Source organism: Sparus aurata, chromosome 17 (assembly GCF_900880675.1).
Source record: "Sparus aurata chromosome 17, fSpaAur1.1, whole genome shotgun sequence".
In the NCBI taxonomy this organism is placed as follows: Eukaryota; Metazoa; Chordata; class Actinopteri; order Spariformes; family Sparidae; genus Sparus; species Sparus aurata.
In genome coordinates, this window is record NC_044203.1 from 592622 (window position 1) to 617107 (window position 24486).

A 24486-nucleotide genomic window follows, 5' to 3' on the forward strand; every position below is an offset into this window, starting at 1 on the left:
AGATTAATAGTTTGAAAAATAATCGTTTGGGACAGCTCTAAATAAAAGTCAGTTTGTGACAATCATTACCTTGGTGGTATTCATTTAATTTGAGCACCAAAAAAAAATAATTAAAAAAATAAATTGAGCATCCACGGGCAAAATCATAAATCGGCGCCTATGCGTAAGGGTAGGGGCGGGGACATCTGGTGACGCAACCAGGAAATGCTCTGAAGGGTAGACCATCCCATTTAACAACGATTGACGTGGCCTGCAGGTCTCTCTGAACGACCCTGCCTTTGCTGGCAGCGAAGGATGGGTCCTTGAAGGATGCTGCCCCTGAACTGAGACACAGCTATTATGTCTATGGATAAAAGTAGGCCGTGTCCCTCCGCCTGACCTCTTGCTTCCTGCCTCTTCAGCCTGCCCACTTCCGGATCGTTGCATTGTCACTAGCATCCGAGCACAGATCCGGTGTGACAGTTTAAAGAGATAGTTCGGGTTTTTTGATATAAATCTGTATGGCATCCCCATCAGCAGTGTCATGCATCAACACTGACTTACCCCCGACAGTGTCCTGTGCACCGAGTTCTTGCCCGGTTTTGGTGCTGACGAAAGTAGTCCGGCAAGTTGTCTGGGGTCATGAAAATAAAGCCTTTTTCTTCTCAAAACAAATGTGTTCAAAAGAGTGATTCATTTGCATCACAAAACCGTTGTCCACGAAAAAGTCAGACCTCATAATCGCTTGGCGCTATTTTCTCTCGATTCGTATCACCGCGCGCTGCCGCCAGCTGACAGCCGCGCACGAATCACACACAACATTTTTTCAGTTGTTTGGCAGTGTTTTACGTGCTCGGACCAACGACCACAGCGACGCGAGAGAGCTAACGTGAGAGCTAGCTAGCGATAAGTTTATAAGCATCACCATTTGTCTGTCAACCGGTCTCTCACGGCTCCAGCTGTGGCTCCAGCTTCAATTTGTACCACTTCTCTGTCCCTCCTCTCTCTCTCTGCCCGTTCTAACTCCATCTGGCGAATTTTGCCATCAGTGTATTCAGGTTCATAATACCCCCTTGGCTCTGTGCTAAAGTTGAAGTCTTCATGATCGTCGGTGTCGTAGTCAGACATGTTGTTAACTTTCTGAGCAGTAAACACAGTGAAACAGGCTGGCAGCAGTGCGCAGTGATCGAATCGAGAGAAAATAGCACCAAGCGATTATGAGGAGGTGTGGCTTGAGAATCCCGTCTGGAGAGGGGTCCTCATCCATGTCCGCTTACCAGGAAAAACATTCCGGTCACCCTGCTCATCGATCCAGGTCATGTATATGTATATTCATTTTGACGTGGCTTGAACACTACTACTCCACACCGAGATGCCGGGGCTGCGACCTGCAAACCGCCGTTAGATGAGTGCTATAGAGCACAGTGACAGTGTAGGTGACTGTGTCGATGCCTGTCCAAAAAAAACACAACTGTCAATAAATCGTACAAAAGTGCATGTTGTCGGTCTTATATCTTTGGCGTGAATGTCTGTACTTACACACAGCTGGTGGGTGGAACAGTCGGAGGCATTTGTTCACGCCGATTGAGTTTGAGAGCAGCTTCGAGACCGCTGTTCGCTGTGGCGCTGAGTGCGCAGCGTCCAGGTTAACTTGTGACACTGTTATCATCGGGTATTTATTTCATTCTGCACTGCGTTCAAATGGTTAATTAAAGTAATCGTTCCCAGCCGCATACATCGTTATTAAGCTTAAGCCAAGTCGATGTGAAAACTAACTGTATACACTGTCACAGCCTGCTCGTCAAACAGTCTGCAGAGTACGTTGACATCCAGCCCGAACTCAGCAGGTCAGCTGAGGCAAAGCCTGAGACGCCCAGATCAACCTGTGATACAAACACCTGTATCGACCGTGGTTCTTAGGAAAGCCCAGACATGTGTCTCACTCTTCTCAAGGTATAACGATGGATATCAGAAGGAAGGTCAACTCCTCACCAGAAGTTAGGGCAGGTGTCAGCACCCTTTACCTTAAAAGAGCTATTTTGTCCCCCGTCCCTTGCCACAAAAAAATATGTCTGGGGCCGCAAAACACATTTGTGTCTTATAATGAAGGTAACGCAGTCCAGAAGTCTAACTAAGCCTATCAGGAGTATTAATGGGCCTTAATGAGTATTCATTTGAATTTTCACATGATGTGGCAACTTTACTTATGCTTACAGTTTAGGGTTCTTAATCGTGCATTTCCATGATGCCATGTTTCATTGCATTTATGAAATAAAAGGACCTACAATAGATAGAAACAGTAACAATACAGAACTTTATATGCAGATTTCCTTAAGTCCTCCCTGTGTTTGTGAAAATTTATAAAAAGTAGCTGCATTGAACACATAGCAGCAGCCTGGATTTAAAAATCACTAAGGAACAAAAATTAAATACAGTACAAATTATATTTCAGTCTATTTCAGTGTGAGTTAATGTTTCTTTTTTGTCCTCAGCCACATAAGCGACCAAACCTCGAGCTTGAGCATTAATCACAATGATATTAACTCAGCATCATTCAATTAATCACAACTTGATAGAACAGATACAATTATGTGTGTATGCTGTGTCACAGTCTGGCTCAGAAACTGGACAAAAATGGGAGAACACACAAGGGGTTGCAAGATAACAATGAAGAATTTATTTACAAAATAACTGTACAACTGCTGTAGATCTACAAACTAAGGAAAATGAAGAATAAAACAACTGAATGAACCAAGAGCTCAGCCAGCATGTGGCCTGCAATCAGGCAGGCACCAAGCAGAGAGCCTGCATCAGGGTGGAGAGAGAGAGAAAACTGGCAGCTCCTCAGATTTAAAAGTTAGGCTTCATTGGGCCCTTGGTGTAAGCCAATCAGCAGCCAGCTCTGCTTCCTCTCTGGACTCAGCCTGGAAAACAATAATAGAGAGACACCTGGTGCCCTGGTGGAACTCTGCACCCCCATGAGGGAGTAGAGACACAGGCACCCCACTAGGGCCGTGACAGCTGCACATGTTTATTGGCAGACTAAAATGACTATAGGCTGTTACAGCCTTTACAAAAGTAGTCCCCCTCAGTCGAGGGATGACCAACACATGTCGTGTGATACCACATGCTGCATGTGGTGCACTTAATCTGAAAGGGAAACAGAAAAACAGATGTCAGATTTTGGTAAACAGGTAAGCGTCACAGTCAGAGAAGGGTGTGTACAATGAATTAAGTAGTCTAACACCGAGTACACATCAATACTGTGTGTCACTGTTCAAGATATTGTGACAATGTGTGCTAGATTTGGGTTTAAAACCCTAGCTTGGGTCGGTCCTGTCAGTGTGGAGTCAGTGTTCCTTCAGCAGCATCAGTGTCCTCAGGAAGTGCAAAGACATGCAAGTGAGTATAATGAAACTATGCATTTTCAGTAGCCGTGTGATAGATAGGGACAGTTCACCCAGTGTTGTGGAGGTAACCTATCCAGGGTGGATCCCCATGTTCCATTTAGTTGTCAGTCAACATGAAAATTCACTCTTACCCACTCATCCACATCAGCCCCTGAGCTCTCCTCCCCACAAGCCCGACACAGCGCCGACAGGTCATCTGTAAACACAGACAAAAAAAATTACAGTACAGACACAAATGTTTCAGTATATCTGGTGGAGTAGTACATACCATCGTTAGTCATCAGGGCCGTTGCCATTTCGAGTCTCATGCGGTTCACACTCTGCTGGTCCACAGGGTAGTCTATCTTTCCCTCCAGCATGATCTGCTCTGCAAGCTGAAAAGTGACTGCTCAGTATCAGAAAATTGACTTGGCAAAGACATAGTCAAATTGTTACCTTGCATACAAACACACCACATGATGTGGAGTCCAGCTGCCTCAGGTGGTCCAATGTGGAGCAGGCCCATCGTCCGATGGCTGGACAATGTCTACGAACAAGTGCTCTACACAGACAAAATATTGATCACAGCTCATTATTTCTAACCTCAGCCCATTTAAGATCTTCACCAATTAAATGTCAATTAACTGGTGTTAAAACAACTTCACAAGGACAACAGGACACAGATAATGATGTAATGTGTTGTGTTGCTGCCACAATATCATCCAAGGGCAAGGAATACATCATTAGAGTTGACATTTTACTCACCTTGTCACATCCCTGCATTGGTCCACTTGTTGTTTTGTTGCCGAAAATGGGTCCACATACAGGGCTCTGTTTTCCCTCAGATACATTATACATGGAAATGCAAATGATGATTACAGCCATCCACTTGTACACCGGACAGTCACATGATTTGTATCCACTCAGTTAACAATTACTCACAGTAAGAGTCCAGTGTCCCTGATGACATACAGCTCCAGCTGCCACGTCGTGGTTGACAAGATCCAGCTAAAAACAAAAAACACGTTTTACACAGAGACATCTCAATGTATAAAATGTCACTACATAGGAATTGGCAGACATGATACTCACTCTTTTATATCGTCTCTGGGATCTCTGCCAGACGTCAGACATGGCGAAAGAGTCTACCATTTGTGTGCCCGTCTTGTTACAGATAATCAGTAGATATGCATTGACAATCTGTGAGTACAAGAGTGACAACTCTACATTTGGTTAACTGAGAGAAAAATATTCAAACAACAATGAGCACTTAAAACAAGAGATTACCTCCGTCTCCAACTCCTTTCCTGGGGCCAGGTGTTGTAATGTTCCAGAAAAGACCTTGTATGGCCCAACCTTGGACCATAGGGTCTCTGCTCGGCCACCTGCCCATATGTCCCTGATTACTGCAAAGAGGAAGATCAGTGACCGTTATTTGTGAAATGCATGATTCATGGTGTACTTTAATGAATCTTTACTCACAGTGTTCTGTATCCTGTGAAGGTCTTGGGGCTTTTTGGCAGCCTCGTGTCCCAGAGGATGTGTGTGCATGTGTGCTGTGTGTGTATCTGTTGTGTATCTGTATGTGATGGACCAGCCAGAGGAGAGGAAACTAACACCTTTCTTAGTTTGGCAGGGACCCTCTCCTCTGGCTGGACATAATGTATGAGGTGGTCTATATTGATCTTGAATTTTTGCTTTCCCTCCTAGGACACCAGGTCTGCACTTTTCCCCTCCAGTTTGACGATTGTAAGGGGGCCAAGTAAATCTGCCTCCAGCTTGCCCCCCTTCCTTTGCTCCTGTCTAATGTTCCTTTGGAGGACAAGATCTCCAACCTTAAAGTTGTCCTCATGGCCTCTGTCCTCTTTACGCTTCCAGACCTTATCCTGGCTCTTCCTGATGTTTTCACGAACATTTTTGTAATCATCATCCTGCCTCTGAAGGCCAGCACAGGGTTCCTCCACATTAATGAGGCAGGTGATTCTGTCTTCTGTAACCTGCGACAAATCATGTGTAGTGGTTACACACACACACACACACACACAGGTGAGAACTTTAAACAATCTTACCTCAAAGTGCTGTGGCACCTCTGAGGGGTACCTCGCCTCCCTCCCAAACATCAAGAAGTACGAACTGTACTTTGTAGTCAGTTGTCTTTTCTTTCTCAAGGCGAACATTGTAGATTGCAGGTACTGGTCCCACGTCTTATGGTGATCTGCACCCATTTTGTTCAGAGACCCAGAAATGCAGATATCACATTAATGTGCATAATAAAGCTGCTCTGCTAACAACAGCAACTTAATGTCATATCGAGAGAGCTACAACTCATTCCAGTTTGAAAACAAATTATACCTCTGTATTGTTCCATTCAGTTTCTCCACAAGGCCATTGGTCTGTGGATGATATGGTGAACAAAGGCTCCTTTCAATGCCCAGCCTCTCACAGAGTTCATAGTTGACCCTCAAGTGATGAGTTGGATTAACATGACACAAGTCAGTACAGCAGTAGTTGCATACTGGAGATAAATGGGGTACCTTATTGCAAAACTCTTTGCCCTGGTCTGTTAGCAGTCTTTTGGGTGCACCAAATTTATAAAAGAAATCAAGTATACAATTTGTCACCTCGACTGCTGTTTTGCTCTTTAGTGGGTAGGCCTCTGCCCATTTGGTGAAATAATCAACCATGACACATATGTACTGATTGCCACCACCTGTGAGTGAGTTTACCCACCAAGTCCATCCCTACGAGCTCAAGAGGCTCAGTCACCTGAGGGAAAAGACAATAGGACATGTGAATGTGATCAGTGATGTCTTTGACAGCTGACTGCCTGCCATGACTGTTTCTACCTCTATTGGGTTGTATTGCCTCTTTTCTTTTATGGTTGCCCTCTTTGTTTGGCACTGGGGACACTGAGCAACCTGGAAGAGACCAAAAAGTCAAATTTGTCATGAATGAACACATTAGTTCAGTGTTACATCCACAAACAGCCCCTACTACATTTGCAAGAATACACATTACACTCCCCAGTGCACCAGGACAGGACTGTGGCAGGTGGATGTACCACAGGTTATCAAAAACGAAGTGTGTGTGAACAGCACATGTATGGACACAAGAGTCTGAGGATACCAACTCACCCATTTGCGGATGTCTTGCAACATCCCTGGCCAATAATATCTGGAGATGATGGCACTGTGGGTCTTTTCCACTCCACAGTGCCCATCAAAAAGCTGCTCTCAAACTCAATCGGCGTGAACAAATGCCTCCGACTGTTCTACCCACCAGCTGTGTGTAAGTACAGACATTCACGCCAAAGATATAAGACCGACAACATGCACTTTTGTACGATTTATTGACAGTTGCGTTTTTTTTGGACAGGCATCGACACAGTCACCTACATTGTCACATTGCTCTATAGCACTCATCTGACGGCGGTTTGCAGGTCGCACCCCCGGCATCTCGGTGTGGAGTAGTAGTGTTCAAGCCACGTCAAAATGAATATACATATACATGACTTGGATCGATGAGCAGGGTGACCGGAATGTTTTTCCTGGTTAGAGGACATGGCCGAGGACCCCTCTCCAGACGGGATTCTCAAGCCACACCTCCAGCACATCTGGGACCGTCGCCAGTTGAAATAAACGCCAGTTAAACTGTCACACCAAAAATACCAAAAATACTGAAAAATGATGTGTAAAATGAATAACTAATATACAAAACATACATTATATCAAATGATTATTATCTGTGTGGCTTATTATACTCAACATGGAACAGAGTAAAAAATAAATGTTAAAGTACATAGCCTTTTGTACAAACTGTGTCATAGAGCTCTGGTTGTAGGTGGAGGTGGTTGTGGTGGTGTACTGTAGACACTGCAGCAGCAGCAGCAGTTGCAGAAGACAAACTGGCACTTCCATTAGCAGCAGGTTCACTTGCTTGTCTTTTTACTTTCAACTGCACTGATCTCTCTCTCTCTCTCCGCCTCTCCTACTCAGTGCGGACACACAGACAGCACCACACATCGTGTAGTTGACCAATCACGTGGGGCTTGAACAGAAAAAAAAATGGAGGGAAAAAAAAACAAAAACCAAAGCTGCTCCGGCTCCCAGACAGGAGCCGGCTCCCAGACAGGAGCCGGCTCAGATCATTCACTTCAAAGAGCCGGCTCTAAGAGCCGTTTCGTTCGCAACCGACACGTCACTAAGACATAGGCTACCTAAAACTTAATTTTCAGCATTTAGATACCACAATGGCATTTGCCATTTACTATTTCAAGGACAAAACTGTGGAAGTTGGGAAGATTTCATGGATGAGTACTGACGACCAGAAACACTGTCCCAAATTAATCACTCAGTGCCCGAATCTAGAAGATGACGATGGATGGATGGAGGTAAAGTGGGACATTAAAGGTCCCATATTATGAAAAACTGACTTTTTCTGGTATTTGGGGTGTTATTGTGGGTCTATGGTGCTGCCACACACCTAGAAACTTTGAAAAAAGACTATCCGTGCTTTTTTGAGTGAGATACAGATTTCTAAAGGGGTCCTGCCTGCAGTTTCCAGATACACGAGTCAAATTTGCTGGCTGTCGACGTCGACGGCCACTCATTTGCATATGGCTACCCCACTGCCCCTCTCTTCCCCAACTGTATCCGCACGGTGTCTCCACCCACCAGGTACAGCTACCGTCTGGGAGATCCGCCATTACGCTATTGAAATCACCATGTCCAAGCTCAAGGAGAAGTGCGCTGTTGTTGGTTGCAAGGACCAGCACAAAACACTTCAGCGTCTCCCAGCCACAGAGGACAAAAGAGCAGCATGGATTGAATTTATTTTTGAGGGCAATATCCCAGCTGAAGTTGGCAAAAAACTGTTGGTGTGTGTGAACCACTTTGACGCTGACTGTTTCACCAACTTGGGCCAGTACAAGGCAGGAGTAGTCGGCTAACTTCTACTCAAAGGAATACTTGCAGACCAAGGACATGTAAGTATACAAATAATGTGCTGTGTGTTCCTGTAGATAAGGCTGAACTCGTGCCTGATGTACTGTGTGTTTTGCCAATGAGAACAAGGTATGGTTAGCAGCTAACCGCTAACGTTAGCTTCTCTGACCACACAAGTTAGTGCTACACAGTGGCGTTTTCTTGCAGAGGCCAAGGGAAGCCAGGCTTCCTCACTTTTTTCAGAATATAACCGTCATTTAATAAAAAGACTTTTTTTAACAGTTTACGTAATCCTTCTGTGTTTTGCCTGTCGTCTCCTCCTCGTCTCTCTTCATTAACTATTGAGCGTTTCATAATGTGTAAAACAGCGCCCCTCTAAATGTTACGTGGTGAATGAGCGTTGAAAACATGGTACTGCACTCTGTTCTCTGTGAGGAGGCCAAGCTGAGCTGGCCTCCCTTCGTGAAAAAAAAAAGAACGATTGACCAATCAGGTGAGGCGTTTGGCACGACACTGCTCCCCTGTGATTGGTCAGGACAGTGTTAAGGGAAGCCACAAACTCGTTGGCTTCAGGCCAATCAAATCACAGTACGTTAACGTCATTGAATGAAATGACGGAAGTTGTTGTTTTGTGTCAATTCTTGGTAAGCTAGCAAAAATATTAAGCGCAAGTATGGAGGGTGGAGATTTGGAGTATTTAGTAAAAAATAATTTTACTAAACTGCCTCTACAGCAGCAACTCAAGTCCGAATTAAATCTGACGACAGGCTAACACCAACACTAGAGCTCCTTACTGAGATGAAGAAAAGTTTTCGGACTTTTAATGAGGAGAATTACGTCCGCACCGAGTGGCTAGCTGCTAGCGCCAAGCTTGGATTAACGAGGCTCTGGATTTGGCAAAAAGTCTGAGCACAAAGAATCACAATGAGCAGGTGAAGAAAAAACGGGATATTTTAATGAGACTCATCGTTGCAGCCCTGTATCCTGCGCGCCAAGAGCAAGTGTTCAGGGGTCACAGTGAGGCCACTGGCAGCGCAAACAGGGGCAATTTTGTGGAGTTTGACACCGAGGTCTTCAAACTGCTGCAGCGTATGCTCACGATTACGGCGACCAGCGCATCAGCAGAGCGCTCATTCTCCTGTCTAAAGAGGATCAAAACTGAGGAACACATGTGGACAGGACAGGCTTGTAAACTTGACCAAGATATCCATTGACTCTGTTGTTGTGGAGGACCTAAAAGCCAGTGGGAAGTTATACGACATGGTCACGATCACTTTGCCACCATGAGAGACAGGAGGATGGCCTTCCTCTACGAATAGGGTGAGGAAAACGCTTTTTTTTTTCTGTGCGCATCACAATGATGTGATTATAGTCCTTATTGTGTCTTGCTTGCTTTGATTAAGCAGCATGTGAGTCCACTGAAGTTGTTGTTTATTGTTTTGTTTATGTGGAGAAAATGAGCACCACGGACAGCGGCCGTGATGGGCCGGGTTGTCTGAATACATGCACATGTCAGGTGTGCTGTTTACAGCCACTGATACTGGGTTGTTGTGTTGCTGTATAATGAACATTTACATTTATTATTATGTATATAAACTGAAAAGTGAAAAGCATTTGTGTATCTCACATAGAGCGTACAAGTCATGTTTGACGTGGACGTAAAACGTAACGGCTTCTGATTGAGTGTGTGAATGAATTCGCATCTTTCCAATATCAAATGTGTGCTGTGCATTAAGTAGCTGGTTGTGCTTTTGGGAGGGTGGTTGCATACATTAATGAGATGTTTGTGAGGACTGTGTGTGTGTGTGTGTATGAGTGACTGACTGACTGAGGGACAGAGAGAGAGAGAGAGCACGTCGGTGCTCAAAGTGTCGGTCAGATAACAAGCGTGTGCAAGTCCTGGTAAAATGATGCTGGGCGCTCTAATAGTTCATCCGACTACATGAAATAGCAACAAATAAATTGCAACATACGATTTTTTGACCCCACCCCCGTAAAACATACACAGCTTAGAGGTTATGTCTCACTTGGCTTCCTCGGAAATTTTCATCGCGCCACGCCACTGGTGCTACAGCAGAATCATTATTACATTTCTGATATTACACATGATGTAATGCGTGTCCTAGGGAAATGTCTGCATGTGCAAGTATTTAGCTGTTTTTATTTAGCAATTTTACACGAACTAACAAAGCAGCGTCACATAGTACCAGCTAACGCTAACCGCGATCTTCCAAGCTAATGCTAACCGCGAGCTAGTTCGCGATCAACACGGTCTCCACATGCAAACCCAGAGACCCGGTCGGTCAAGCGGTACATACACACACCCTCCGCCGGGTCTAAGTTTTCAGGATTTTGTGAAATAATGCATTTGAAAACGTTTTCTAAGCTGGAATATGTTGGCATAGGCCAGGGCAAAACGAGTGTACTGCTGAGTGCTACACAGAGTTTAGATTCTCAGCCCGAGCCCGAGCCCGCCGCTATCCTCGGCCGGGCCGGGCCGGACCGGGCCCTTGACCAAGTATTTGTGCTTTTTTGTTTTTAATAACAGCTAGAAAAACGCGCATCTCTCTCCTCCCTCCATTTTTGTGTTGCTGCGTGGTGTTACACGTGAGTTATCCTCATGGTAAAAACGTGACTTGAGACGTGCGTGACATCACTCCCCTAGACGCAAGAAGAAAGCAAGAATATATATTTTTACTAAGGAAAATGACCAAAATAATTGTAATGCACAGTGACTTGAATAAATAACTTTAATCTGATCACTTGTTTGGAAATGTTAACGCATTAGATGCAGCCTTTAGTGCTTGAATTATACTGTAACAGTGCTGTCATGTGTTATCCTATCCATATCTGGGAATGCTGTGCAGGATAATTAAACTGTGATTACTTGTTGAGAACATTTCAAATTGTTTGCCCATTTCTTGCAATTGTTTTCATGTTTTATTGTATTTTTACTGTTCAAGACTCTACCTGGCTGCACTGCATTACAGTGAGAAGGCTGATAGAGGACAAGCTACCACATCATCAGGAGATCCTCTTTTCAAACTGAGCTTTCCAAAGTCCAGGAAGGAAGGGAGAGTGCAGAGCCAAACCCGTGAAGACAGAGGCGACATTCTGTAAGTTTTACAATCTTTTATTTGAACCTCACAAATTAAAATAAACATGGACACACAGGCATCACACAAAAGGTTGAACACAAACACTTAAAACCTGAATTATTTTAAGATGGTTTTCAAAATAAATAATGAGAATGTGTAAATAAGCAGTAATTAGGAGAAATAAGAGAAACTTTACAACACTGCAGCACAAGGCTTTTTGGTTCTACTGCAATTTTCCTGTAAACATACATTTTTGTTTATTGCACTGCAGACTGAGGTGATGCACTGTTGGACCTGATCTCGAGAAGGTTTTCCAGGACCCTGCCCCATATGTGAAAGAGGTTCTGAAACTCATAATCCCTGAAGACCTCTCAGACCACGCAACTCTCACTCTCCACCCCAGAGAGCTCCAGCACCAGCTTACAAAGCTTCTGTAGGCTATATTGGCTGAACACAATTCAATATAAAGTCAGCACTGAATGTTTACACCCATGGCAACTAGATACTTTATTTGTTATTATTTTCATATTGATATTGAAGTTAATATATAAAGTCAAACTGTTTCACTTCAGATATTTATTTTCTTATTATTATTTCATTCATGTCAACACATGTTTAATGTTTCTTACAATAAAACATCTTTCCTGACTGTTCTGTGTTTTCATTGTTTGATATGTAATTTTCATGGTAATAAGTAAAAGATGAACCACAAGCAATGTAAGATAGAGGAAGCAGTTATGTACTTTTCATCATAACACTTTTGCGATAAATTAATAGTATATATGTGACTAAAAGCTTACTGCACTATTCCCCTCAGACGTAAAGGTCCATAGTCTGTCCTGATAAATGTTCAGTGCATTCTGCAGTGCAGGTACATTCAGGCAGACAGGTTACAGGCCAGGAGGGTCCATCATGCATGATGGTGGCTCAGGATGCTGCTGTAGTCTTCATGTAACCTAGAAATTATGAAAGGTAAGTGAGTGACGATAGATTAGAGAAAAGAGAGACAGCAAAATGACAACCATGTTTGCCCAGTGTTCACACTTAATTGTGGTATTTCCATACAGCAGATATTCTCTCAGGTTATGTAGGCATTTGTACACAATTACCACAGGAACACCTGCTTATATGCAGAATTTTTATTATTCACTGGAAACTATAATCGCTAATCACGTCGCATTGTTTCTTTGGTAACATATCTAAAGTTTATAAACCGTTGTAACTGGTAAAAAAAAACAATTCTGCTGGTAGAGAGGTGATGGGGGGGGCAACTGTGGCTTATTGAAAACTTGAAAATTGCTGGCAGTAGCTAATTACAGGTCGTCACTACAAATAAACAGGTTCTCAAGCAACGTACCTGGCTACATAAAGGTAAATAATAATATACGGTCACGCTTTTCTCCTGTAACTGCTATTGCTAAATTGCATCCGCGTTACTTTAACTGGACAGCAGTAAACACCAGCCGAGGTTTGGCTAAGCTTTATGATGTAAACACTCGAAGCAGGAGAAGGGGGCTGTTATTTGAAACAACGCGGGGCAGACGGCCAATAAGCTCGTAAAACTTTCGTTAGTCTGCAGTAACATAAAAGTAATGTCGAGGTAACAAACTTAACTACTAACCAATGAGAAGAATCAATGTTCGTTCTTACTTTCTTCTGGAGCCTCTTGTTGTCCGGCGGCCATTACTTCCAGAAACTCCGCCGTTGCCATGGTCACATGATGCCGTCCTCACCGTCTTCCGCAGGCAGGAAGAGGTGGGCGGTACCGTGGGCGGCGCGCAGTAGCTCATTAGCATTTAAAGGGAAAGGCACTGAAACAGGCCACCTGGAGCAGGGCTGTGAAACTGGTGTTTCAAGAACCCTGCTGTGCTCAATCCTTCAGCTTATTTCGACCAAAGCATGTTACTAACATTCAATTTAGACTTCAAGGAACCATGTTAAGAAGCAGAAATGAGCATAATATGGGACCTTTAAGTTTTTAAAGAAAGGCCCGGTGAGCCGCCATGTCAACACTGGACGTTGCCGACTCACCTGGAGAGATGGAACAAACGCTGAACAAGGCATTCAAAAAGATTGCTGACCTTCTCGTGGACATTGAACGGATGTCGAACGAGCTGCAGAAGAAGGATTCCCTGCTGACCACCCTCAGGTCCTGTTTCCCGGCGTTGACCAGCTGGCTGGAGACTTCACAGGCCGGTGAGTTAGCACCACTGAACACCACCTCTGCACTCGGGCACACAGTTCTCTGGGAGCCGTCCTCCTCCGGTCAGCGGCCCGCTTGCTCCACTCCAAATAGGGGGACCCCCTGGACCGAAGTGGTCGTCCGCGGGCGGACGAGGGCTCCGAGCGAGATTCATGGCGGGGCTCCTTCTACCCCGAGCCTACAGCTCTCCAACAAGTACATGGCTCTGTCCGTGAGTGAGAAGCCGGCGTCTCGGGACCCGCACCAGGAGACACCACCTGTTCCTGTGGCCACAGACACCATGCCCCCGTTAATGGACACCACAGCCTTCCCTCCACTCACGGCTAGCTGTCCTCCAGCAGGTGGATGTCCATCACGGGGCAGTCCGCCTCCGCCGTCCTGCTCTTTATCCCAGCGCAAGCGGCTCGTCAGGGACGCGGTGCGCTGGCACTCCTCCCGTTCTCCCCACCAGGCGAGGGATCACACCCGGGGCCCTGGTGTGGGTGGCGGGGTGGCTGAGCCGGCTTACTCCCCTGAAGACCGAGAGGACGCTCCCACAACCCTGTTCATCGGGGACTCAATTGTGAGGCACGTCCGCATGAAGGGGGCGTTCACCATGTCGTTTCCCGGAGCCACCGTTTCGGACATAACGGGGAAAATACCCGACATCCTGAGCTCGCATCCTCAGACAAAAAAGGATTATCATCCACGCAGGTGCAAATGACATCGCCAAGCAACAGTCCGAACTTTTAAAGCGAGACTTCTCCCACCTTTTTAACATCGTCTCACAGTCCCAGGTGGCTGTTTTTATCTCCGGCCCCACCCCCACCTGCGGCAGAGGGATAGGCAGCTTCAGCAGGCTGCTCAGCCTCAACACCTGGCTCTCCTCTGCCTGCAACTCACACCACGTTGGCTTCGTTAATAACTTTGATGTCTTCTGGGAGAGGCGACATCTTTTTGGGCCAGACGGGCTTCACCTGAACAGGGCAGGTACCCGCATGCTGTCAACCAACCTGACACACGGCGTACAGCATGCTAACGTTCCCATACTCACACCAGCTGCTCTGCACAACGCTGATTGATGTCCCCCAGGTCCTTGCTCCTATTCATTCAGTTCCACCTCTGATCACCGTATCCACAACACCGGACTTGGACCTCATAGTCTCACCAACATTTCACCCATCCCCGTAATCATTACACTCCATCAGCACATCAGACACCGCCATACCCATTCTGTGAACGTTAATAACCTCAGACCGCTCCCAGAACAATCCCCAGTCAACAAGCCACCTGTCACCATCAACATGGCACTTTTTAATGTTCGCTCTCTTTTAAATAGAACTTTTTTAATGAATGATGTGATTTTAGATAATAAGTTAGACTGTCTTCTTTTAACTGAGACATGGCTTGGCGCTGACGCACCCGCTGTTCTCACTGAGGCTTCCCCGCCAAATTTTTATTTTTTATTTTCAACTAGAAAGGGTAGACGAGGGGGTGGGACGGCATCCATTACCCACGACTCCCTAACCTCAAATGGAGTGTTTTTTAACAGTTACATGTCATTTGAGCACCATGCTTTTACTTTTAGCAGCCCTCCGATTCTCTGCATCAATGTATATAGACCACCCCATCACTCTACTTCTTTTATCAGTGAATTTTCTGACCTGTTATCAATTATCCATACCTCTTATAGCAGGATTTTAATAACTGGTGATTTTAATCTACACGTTGATGTTACCTCGGACCCGTTATCCAGAGAGTTTTTAAATCTTTTGAATTGTCTTGATTTTAAGCAGCACGTCATGCAGCCGACTCACAACAGAGGACACACACTGGACCTGGTCATAACCCATGGCCTGTCCATCGGTGTGTCCTCTGTTGCCGACCTGGCTGTGTCTGACCACTACTGTGTATTTTTTAACATCACCAGTTTTAACCAAGGGGAGGCCCCGATGAGAACAGCGAGGAGGCGCTATCTAACTTCTGAAGTGGCTGCAAATTTCATGGGGATTTTACAGAGCACTCCTGCTGAAATTTTACCTGCACCTTGTAATTTTATTGTTGATAATTTTAACAGTAGACTGAAGTCAACTCTTGACTCAGTAGCTCCACTTTTAACAAAAACAATAAAAAGAAAACCTACACCCCCGTGGAGAAAAAACAATGAAATCAATGAACTGAAAAGAAAATGCAGGAGTGCAGAGAGAAGATGGAGGAAAAATAAACTGACAGTTCATTACGAGATTTTACGTCAACAACTCAAAAGCTACAATAATGCAGTCAGAAAGGCACGAATTTCCCATTTCTCACAACTCATCACCAACCATAAAAATAACCCCCGACTCCTCTTCTCCACTTTTAATATTTTAACGGGTTCTAACTCTAATAAAGTTTTTAAGACACCCACAGGCGATCTTTGCGAGAACTTTGCAGACCACTTCAGAACCAAAATCAAGGACATCAGATCCTGCCTCTTATCCCATCAAGTTTTATCTGTTAACGCATCTGAACTGTTGTCCTTGCCTGAGGAAACACTGGAGAGTTTTGCCCTGGTTGATGCAAGGACACTTGGTCGAGTATTCTCCCAAGTAAACCCAACAACCTGCCCTTTAGACCCAATTCCCACATCACTCTTAAAATCATTTTATGGATTCTTTGAGGAACAGTTTTTAAACATCATGAACTGCTCTCTTCAGACGGGTGTCTTTCCCACCGCCTTCAAAATGGCAGTGGTGAAGCCCCTTCTTAAAGCCCCTGTACGGAGTTTTTAACTGGATATAGAAAAGTCTCTGGTTTCTGCTGATGTGTCTCTGTTACCTACAACAGCAAATGAGCCCATCAGCGTGAAGATACGCTTTTTCTAAGTAGTCTAATTCTATACCTCTGAAAGGCCTTGGTCGGGTCGGACCACTGACGAAACGATTTACGGCAGTCAGACCGGAACTGACGACATTCAGGATACGGCATAGCTGTTTTGTTGCTACGCTAGCCAGTGCTAACCGAGCTAAAACTTTTGTCATGGCTGATAATGAGACAAAGAAAAGAAAAAGAATTCGAACCGAAGACCAACGAAAGGCCAAGAGGGAATCCGATCGAGCTAGGGCTAAAACACGGATAAACATTGGCGATTCCTTCCAGAGATGGAGAGAGTTGCGGGGCTTGAAGGGAGGGTCGGATCCAGAATTCGCCCGATTCCTCCTAGACAGGTTTGTACATTTTATTTCATTTATGAAATGTAATGCGGGACGTAGTTTACAGCAATACATGAATTTATGTTGTTACAACAAAGCTGGCTAACGTTACCACTAGATTAGCTCTTGATACTACACTCGTGAAAACGACAACAAACGTCTTAGATCACGCATCCATTTCAGCTGTGTGATCAGCCCAGCCGACCTGCAACGATGCATCGGTAATATCCTCTGTCATTATAAATGATTCAGTTTCTTACTTAGAACAAAACATCCATCACAATCACTGTGACTTTGCTGTAACGCTAGTTCTGTAGCACCGTGGGTAATATATATAGCTGGGAAATTGCAGTGCAACAGCAGCATTACTTTGTTTCACCGGCGGCATATTATATTAAGTAGAAATACAAATAGACACATTACCTCGTCCATATGCACGCTGCAGGTAGCTGCTAAAAAAAAAAAGTTTTCAAAGCAAGTCCCGTCGTCTTTCCGACGTTTCCAAAACAAATCTACACGCGCCGGCCAGACAAACGTCTTCACGACAGTGGGCGCCAGAGCTCATGGGAAATGCAGTCTCCATTCCGGCAAAACACTACCGCTTTCGTCCAGCGGGGCCGCCAAAATCAACACTAAATGAAAAGTCTGTACTGGGGCTTTAAGAAGAGCAACTTAGACCCCAACGTTTTTGACAACTACCGACCTGTATCCAACTTACCGTTTTTAAGTAAAATTTTAGAAAAACTGGTTTTTAACCAAGTTAATGACTTTTTAAACAGAAATAACATCTTAGAGAAACATCAGTCTGGTTTTAGGAGAAACCACAGTACCGAGACAGCACTTTTAAAGATTTTAAATGACATCAGATGGAATTTAGATAACAAAAAGCTCACAGTGTTGGTTCTACTGGATCTAAGCGCTGCTTTTGATATAGTAGACCATCACATTTTATTAAACAGACTCAGCCATCTGGTCGGCCTCTCTGGTACTGTCCTCAACTGGTTTTGTTCTTATCTCACAGATCGATGCTTTCATGTAAGTATGGATACATGCTCCTCAGGAACCCATGAAATTGGATGTGGGGTTCCCCAAGGGTCAATTTTAGGTCCACTTCTTTTTAATCTTTACATGCTTCCTCTTGGGGATGTCATCAGGAGACACGGCATCAGCTTCCATAGTTACGCTGATGACACACAACTGTACATTGCCGTGTCTCCTGATGAAACAGATCAAATTGATGCCCTTCTTAACTGCATTGTAGACATCAAGTCATGGATGGCAGTGAATTTCCTACAGCTCAACCAGGACAAAACTGAGGTTTTGGTTATAGGTCCTGAAGGCCAGAGAGAGAAACTTTTTCCAAAACTACAAGATCTTAAACCAATACAATCAGTAAAAAATCTGGGCGTGATTTTTGATTCTGAGCTGAATTTTATTCCACATATCAGAAATATGACAAAAATAGGTTTTTATCATCTTAAGAACATAGCCAGAGTCCGCCCGTTTCTCTCCCAGGCCAGTACGGAGGTGCTAATGCATGCTTTTATTTCCTGTCGCTTAGATTATTGTAATGCCCTGCTCTCTGGTCTTCCCAAAAAGAGTACTCTAAATCTCCAATTATTACATAACTCAGCCACACGAGTGCTGACGAGGACCAGAGGGCGGGAGCACATTACACCAGTTTTAGAGTCACTGCATTGGCTCCCCGTGCGCTTCAGGATCGATTTTAAGGTTCTTTTACTGGTTTTTAAATGTCTTAACGGCCTTGCGCCCTCCTACTTATCTGACCTGCTTTTACCATATCAACCCTCGCGGACCCTGAGGTCCTCCGGCTCTGGCCTTTTATCCATACCAAAACCAAGAACTAAAACCCACGGTGAGGCGGCATTTAGCCACTATGGCCCCCGCTTGTGGAACAGCCTGCCGGAGAACCTCAGGTCTGCAGAGACTGTTGATATTTTTAAGGGAAGGTTAAAGACACACCTTTTTAATCAGGCTTTTAACTAATATTTTAAATTCTTATTCCATTCTTATGTGGTTCTATCGTATTTTATGTTGTTGTTCCTATCTTGTTTTGTTTTGTTTTTTTTTGTTTTTAACTATTTTCATCTTAAATATATATATTTTTTTTTTATCTTCGATACTATTTTATTTTATTTATTATTATCTTATGCATTTTATCCTTTTAACTGTTCACTTCATTTAATTATCTTTTGTCAGGGTTTTTATCCTATCTTATGTTTTTAGTTTTTAAGGGTTAACTCCAGAGTTTCCTCAGGGGGGTCCTCCACACTGGGAGCTGTGTCTGGGATGCTGCTGGGGGTGCTGTCCCTGGGTCCCTTTGGCCCAGCCAGTCGTTGTCTGTCAGGGTCGGGGGGCCTGGGCACTGGTGCCCCCCGTGGCACAGCCTGTGACTCCTCCCAGTGTGGACGGCCCCAAAGGTGGCGTTTCCTCAATCCTCAGTGCCTTGCCATGTCTCCTTATTTCCTGTAGTAAGAGTGTGTGTGTGTGTGTGTATGTGTGTGTACATATGTGTGCATGTATATAGTACGGAGGGTGGGAGGGAGGGGCTTTCTTTATTATTGTTTTATGTTTCCTGTGTAAAGCACTTTGTGCTACATACTCATGTATGAAAAGTGCTTTATAAATAAAGTTGATTGATTGATTGATAGGAGGTGTGGGCCGTCACAGGACCAATAAGGAAAGAAACAATTCACAACAATATATTAATAGAATATGGCAGGAGTCAAATGTGAAAAAACAACCACAACAAAGAAAACAACAACAAACAAACAGACCAAAAACAAAAACCCCAAAGAAACAGAAGCCCACCTGAACAGAGGAGGTGATTGGTCAGAGAGCTGTCATGTGTTGTTGTGCTGCTCGTCTCTGAGGCTGTGACAGGCTCTCACATATCGAGCTGCTTCTATGGCGCTGACACTGTTTTCTCCAAGTACGTGTTGCATTTTAATCTGGTCAGAGAGTGAATAAAAATCTTGGAGTTTTGTGTAAAGAACTTTGTTCTAATGTCTTTGTATGCGCTACACTGAAGCAGGAAATGTGTCTCAGTCTCCAGCTGTCTGTGTGGACAGAGCCGACACAATGGCTTTAGACAATGTCCGGGTGCATTTATTCCAAAAAAATAGAAACACTTCTCTCAGTAAGTGCTAATTCACCTCTATGTTGTGCTTTGACAAAATGTTAAAATAAAATACATTGAAACAAGTTCAAGTGAAATCAAATGTACCTCTGTTTACTCAGAGCTCTCTCAGATCAAATAAAAAAAAAAAAAAAAATGCTTCAATTGGCCAAATGTAAATCACTGTACCCGGGTACTTAAGATAACCAAAAAACCAAAATCACCAGTGTAAAGTGGGATCTCTCTCATAAAAAAGAAAATGTCTTTTTCAAGTTCCAGTTAGTTCAGTCAAAAGTTTGTAATCACATTGTCTCCTTGGTAGTTAGTTCAGTTATGTAGGGGCCCCTTTTTTTTAAATGTTCTGTCAAATCTTATCTGGAATCCGGATGAAGCTGCAGTAGCTCGATCCACAGAGTGGCTCCACTTGAAGCTGAAGTAGCGACCGGACTGCCGCTCACCCGCTGAAACCACTGCGAGTCGCTGTCGCCTCCTCTCAGAATTCAACCAAAAAAAAAACAACCTGCATAGTGTACAGTTTGACCTTAGTTAAAGACCTTGACCTTAGTTACTGTGGAGAGTTAAAAATCACCACCAACACCGTCTCTGCAGTGTCCACTTTACCCCCAATAGTTACGGCAACTGTCACCAGGTAAAGTCTGGATATCTGAAGAGTCCGTTGACGCTGGTCAGTGGGGCCAAACCGACCCTCTCTGTCCCCGGCTTGCATCCTCCCGTCCCGCCGACAGCACATGCTCTCATCTCCGCTGCCGGCATTACATGCCCGCCAGAGAGTGTAAGTAGAGTTTAGATTCTCTGCCCGAGTCCGACCCTGACCCGACCAGGCCGATATTTCCCGTCAATATCCTCGGGCCGGGTCGGGCCAGCCCTTGATCAAGCATTTGTGTGTGTGTGTGTTTTTTAATAACTCATAATAATGACTGTATTTCCAGCTACAAAAGGCGCATCTCTCTCCTCCCTCCATGTTGTTTGTGCCACTGCGTGGTTTTACACGTAAGTGAGTGTCATCGTGCTGAAAACGTGACTTCTCGCGCACGTGACGTCACTCCCCAAGACACAAGAAGAAAGCAAAAATATATATTTTTACTTAAGGAAAATGACAAAAATAATAGTAACACACAGTGATTTGAATAAGTAACTTTAATCTGATTAGTGGTTTTGAAATATTACCGCGTTAGATTACTTAATAAGTGGTCAGATTAGAGTAATGCGTTACCGGCATCACTGCACGGGCTCGGCTCAGGTCGGGTCAGGCTTGATTTTTTTTTTTTGGGCCAGATCTAAGCTCTAAGTGTAAGAGTGTGCTTATGTATGTTATAAATAATGTACATTTGGGCAATTAAATGCATTTTGCTGAAGGTGCAAATCCTGAAAGTGATTTTACATCCTGTCATGCCCATGTAATGTTAGCACATGTTATTGCATTTAATCATGACATGATTTGGCCTCATTCCCTGAGTGGAGTCCATCTGACAGCACAATGATAATCTTCAGGTGATATTTTATGTGCACCAATATAGCTATGACAAGGAATTATATGTAGACTGGGGTTTTACGTTTGTGTCTAATGTAAAACATGGACCGTGAGGAACGAGGCTGAGCACTATCAGTGTCTGACTCAGAGTCAGTTTCTGGCTCTGATGGCTCAAACAGGTCCGACTGGGTCTGTCCGATGATGCTGTTAGCTTCCATTGTTACTGTAGGTTGCATCCTTGTACAATACACGGAGGTGGCTCCCCTCCTTGCGTGGGTGTGGTTCCAGCGCCTCTAACTGACACGCCCCCAGCGTTTAACAGCAGAGAGAAGTGCTTGTTTTTCCATGATTTTGAGACCTAATTTTATATACTTGGCAATTTTTTTAATCTTTCAAATTTGGCTCAGTGGTCAATGACCCATGTTTCTGTGGTGTGACAAACTCATAACACAAATTTATTTCTGCTTTACACGGTCTTTAAAGTCCATTTTTATTCTTTAAACTATGCAGCATTATTGATCTTATCAGCTCTATCAGCTTTTCATCTTTTCTTATTCACACAGTTACAAGACAAATGCACACTCTTTTAAGAAAATAAAACTTAAAAGGCTATTGTTCCTACAAGCAGTATCTCATACATTAGTGGAGCAGATTAATGGCATATTTCAAGAGAATTGTTCAAATTGGTATACAAGCATGAAATTTGGCACAGATACTCTCTAAGGGTCACTTTTTGGGAAAAAGGCGTTGGCCACCCAAAAATTCAACATAGCGGCCATTTCTGTCAAATGCTCATTATGTCAATCGTTCAAACAGTGATGTAGGCATAACATTTTGTGAAAACACTCTCTTTAGAATGCTTTTTGGGAAAACGGTGCTTGTCCCTCAAAAATTCAAGATGGCAACCATTTTTCAAGATGCCGCCATTTCTATTGAGTCCTTACATCAATGTCCTTACATTGGGAAACGGTGCTTGTCCCTCAAAAATTCAAGATGGAGACCATTTTCAAGATGGCCACCATTTCTGTCAGAGCTCAATTTAGTGTTTTATTGTTAGGGAAGGTTTTGTTTAATATAGTGAACGTCATTACACAACCAGGGCACACTGATGACTTCACTGCTGTGGAACTCAGCATGGGGTTCAGTGTCAGCTGATCTAGTTTTACTTTCACTGTAGTTCCTGACTAGTAGTAATAGTGTAGCTAAGTTTAGTGTCCCAAATGCTGTCTAACAGCCCCTCATCAATTAGCTAGTAACAGATGTAGTTAGATAGCCACACCTGAATTGACAGGTTGTGCCAGCACGGGAGAGCCGAGCCAAGGGTAAGCGGGGCAATACATGACTTGTTCATGTATGCTTACCTGGAAGGTGTACAGATCACACGGGACTTAAATGGCATTGGATGAATGATTGGGCTAGGTGTAGGTGACCCGAACCTAGTTGTATCCCATACCTGAATGTCTAATATGTCTATGATTGAGGTGGTAAAACGATAACCCCTCTGCCTTACTCAGACAACAAACCCCCAAAATGGCTGATTGTGTGGCCTCTCTCATCTTCAGCAAACTAAGTCAATACCCTCCTGTTCTGACTCATAGTGACCTGGAGATCCTTGAGAAGTTTGTGGTCCTGCTGTATGATCGATCAAGCACAGCTGTTAGTGTAGATGAGGCTAGACTTGACATGTTTGCCCGAAAGCAGAGGTCATATGAAGCCATTCCTCCAACAAGAGCAGCTCTGCTTCAACACACTAAACGTGCTGTATATCAGGCAGGCTGCATATGGGGTCAAGCTACCCAGTGTCAGCCGGAAGCAAAGAGTCCTGCTGACTGGGGATGGAAAAAGCTTGGTGAACAATGGGTGGGGGGTCTTCTGGACAGCAAATGCAACATTTGCACAAAGTTGTGAACAACTAGCCAAGTGTGGCTGCAAATCAGAATGCCATGGAAGATGCAAATGTTTTAGATTGTGTTTCACTTGCAATTGCAAATGTGAATAAAAAAGTAAGTAGCCTTGCGGTGGGCCGAGAGCCAATTTCCCAATTCTGGACCGTGATGTATATGTACACCTTCCTGGATATGTTGCCCCCAATTCAACACTTGCTGACTGCCAAGCAGGGAGGTATTGGCTACCATTAACAGTCTTTATTATGACTTGGCAGGGCACAACCTCTCAATCTCAGGTTTAATTTTTATTGGCCACTAACTTTTTCTAACAGTGGCCCTTCCTCTCTGTGGACTGCACCTTGCCGTGGTGGAGAGGCTTGTGTACTCCAATGAACCTGAGAGCTATGCCGGCGGGGATTTTATATACCTGGCAAGTTTAACTAAGCCGGACAGGTCAAAGGAGAGGAGGCAGACAAAGCAGACATTATGACTATTTGACAGAAATGGTGGCCATCTTGAAAATGGACAAGCATCTTTTTCCATTAACATGTCCTTTAGCTTGGATCACTGTTTGAATAATTGATATAATAAGCATAAGCAAGCAACATGTTCCCTGAAGAGTATTTCTGCCTAATTTTATGCTTGCATCACCATTTGAACAATTGAAATAATTAATATTCGACAGGAACGGTGGCCATCTTTAAAAATGGCGGCCATCTTGAATTTTTGCGGGACAAGCACCTTTTTCCATTAACATGTCCTTTAGAGAGTATTTGTATCAAATTTTATGCTTGGATCACTGTTTGATTAATTGATATAATAAGCATTGAATAGCAATGGGGCCATCTTGAAAAATGGCCGCCATATTGAATTTTTGAGTGGCCAACGCTTTTTTCCAAAATAGTGGCCCTTAGAGAGTATCTGTGCCAAATTTCATGCTTGTATACCAAAGTGAACGATTTGTTTTACTAATCTGCTGCACTACATCATTTAATTAACAGTGATAAGCATTTTTTCAAAACACCTCACATTCCTCCGATTTTTTTTTTTTCCATCACTCACGTTCGTGAAATGAGCTCAAGCTAACAAAGTTCAAGCTAGCACTGAAACGTAACACACTCACCGGAGAACAGTCATCAAAACACATTAGTTAGTCATCCTCCTTAATCCTCTGGCGACACAACATC

At 44.0% G+C, this 24486-nt stretch overlaps 2 long non-coding RNA genes across 2 annotated transcripts; both read right to left on the bottom strand.

The window, feature by feature from the left end:
- Positions 1–2681: 2681 nt before the first annotated feature.
- Positions 2682–4349, bottom strand: LOC115566639 (uncharacterized). The gene is made up of 4 exons (XR_003981062.1): positions 4134–4349; positions 3842–3930; positions 3658–3763; positions 2682–3585 (listed from the first exon to the last, which is right to left on the bottom strand). It is a non-coding gene; the product is annotated as an uncharacterized LOC115566639 (long non-coding RNA).
- Positions 4350–4502: 153 nt separating this feature from the next.
- Positions 4503–5599, bottom strand: LOC115566640 (uncharacterized). The gene is made up of 4 exons (XR_003981063.1): positions 5438–5599; positions 4851–5365; positions 4656–4774; positions 4503–4568 (listed from the first exon to the last, which is right to left on the bottom strand). It is a non-coding gene; the product is annotated as an uncharacterized LOC115566640 (long non-coding RNA).
- Between the last annotated feature and the right edge of the window lie 18887 nt (positions 5600–24486).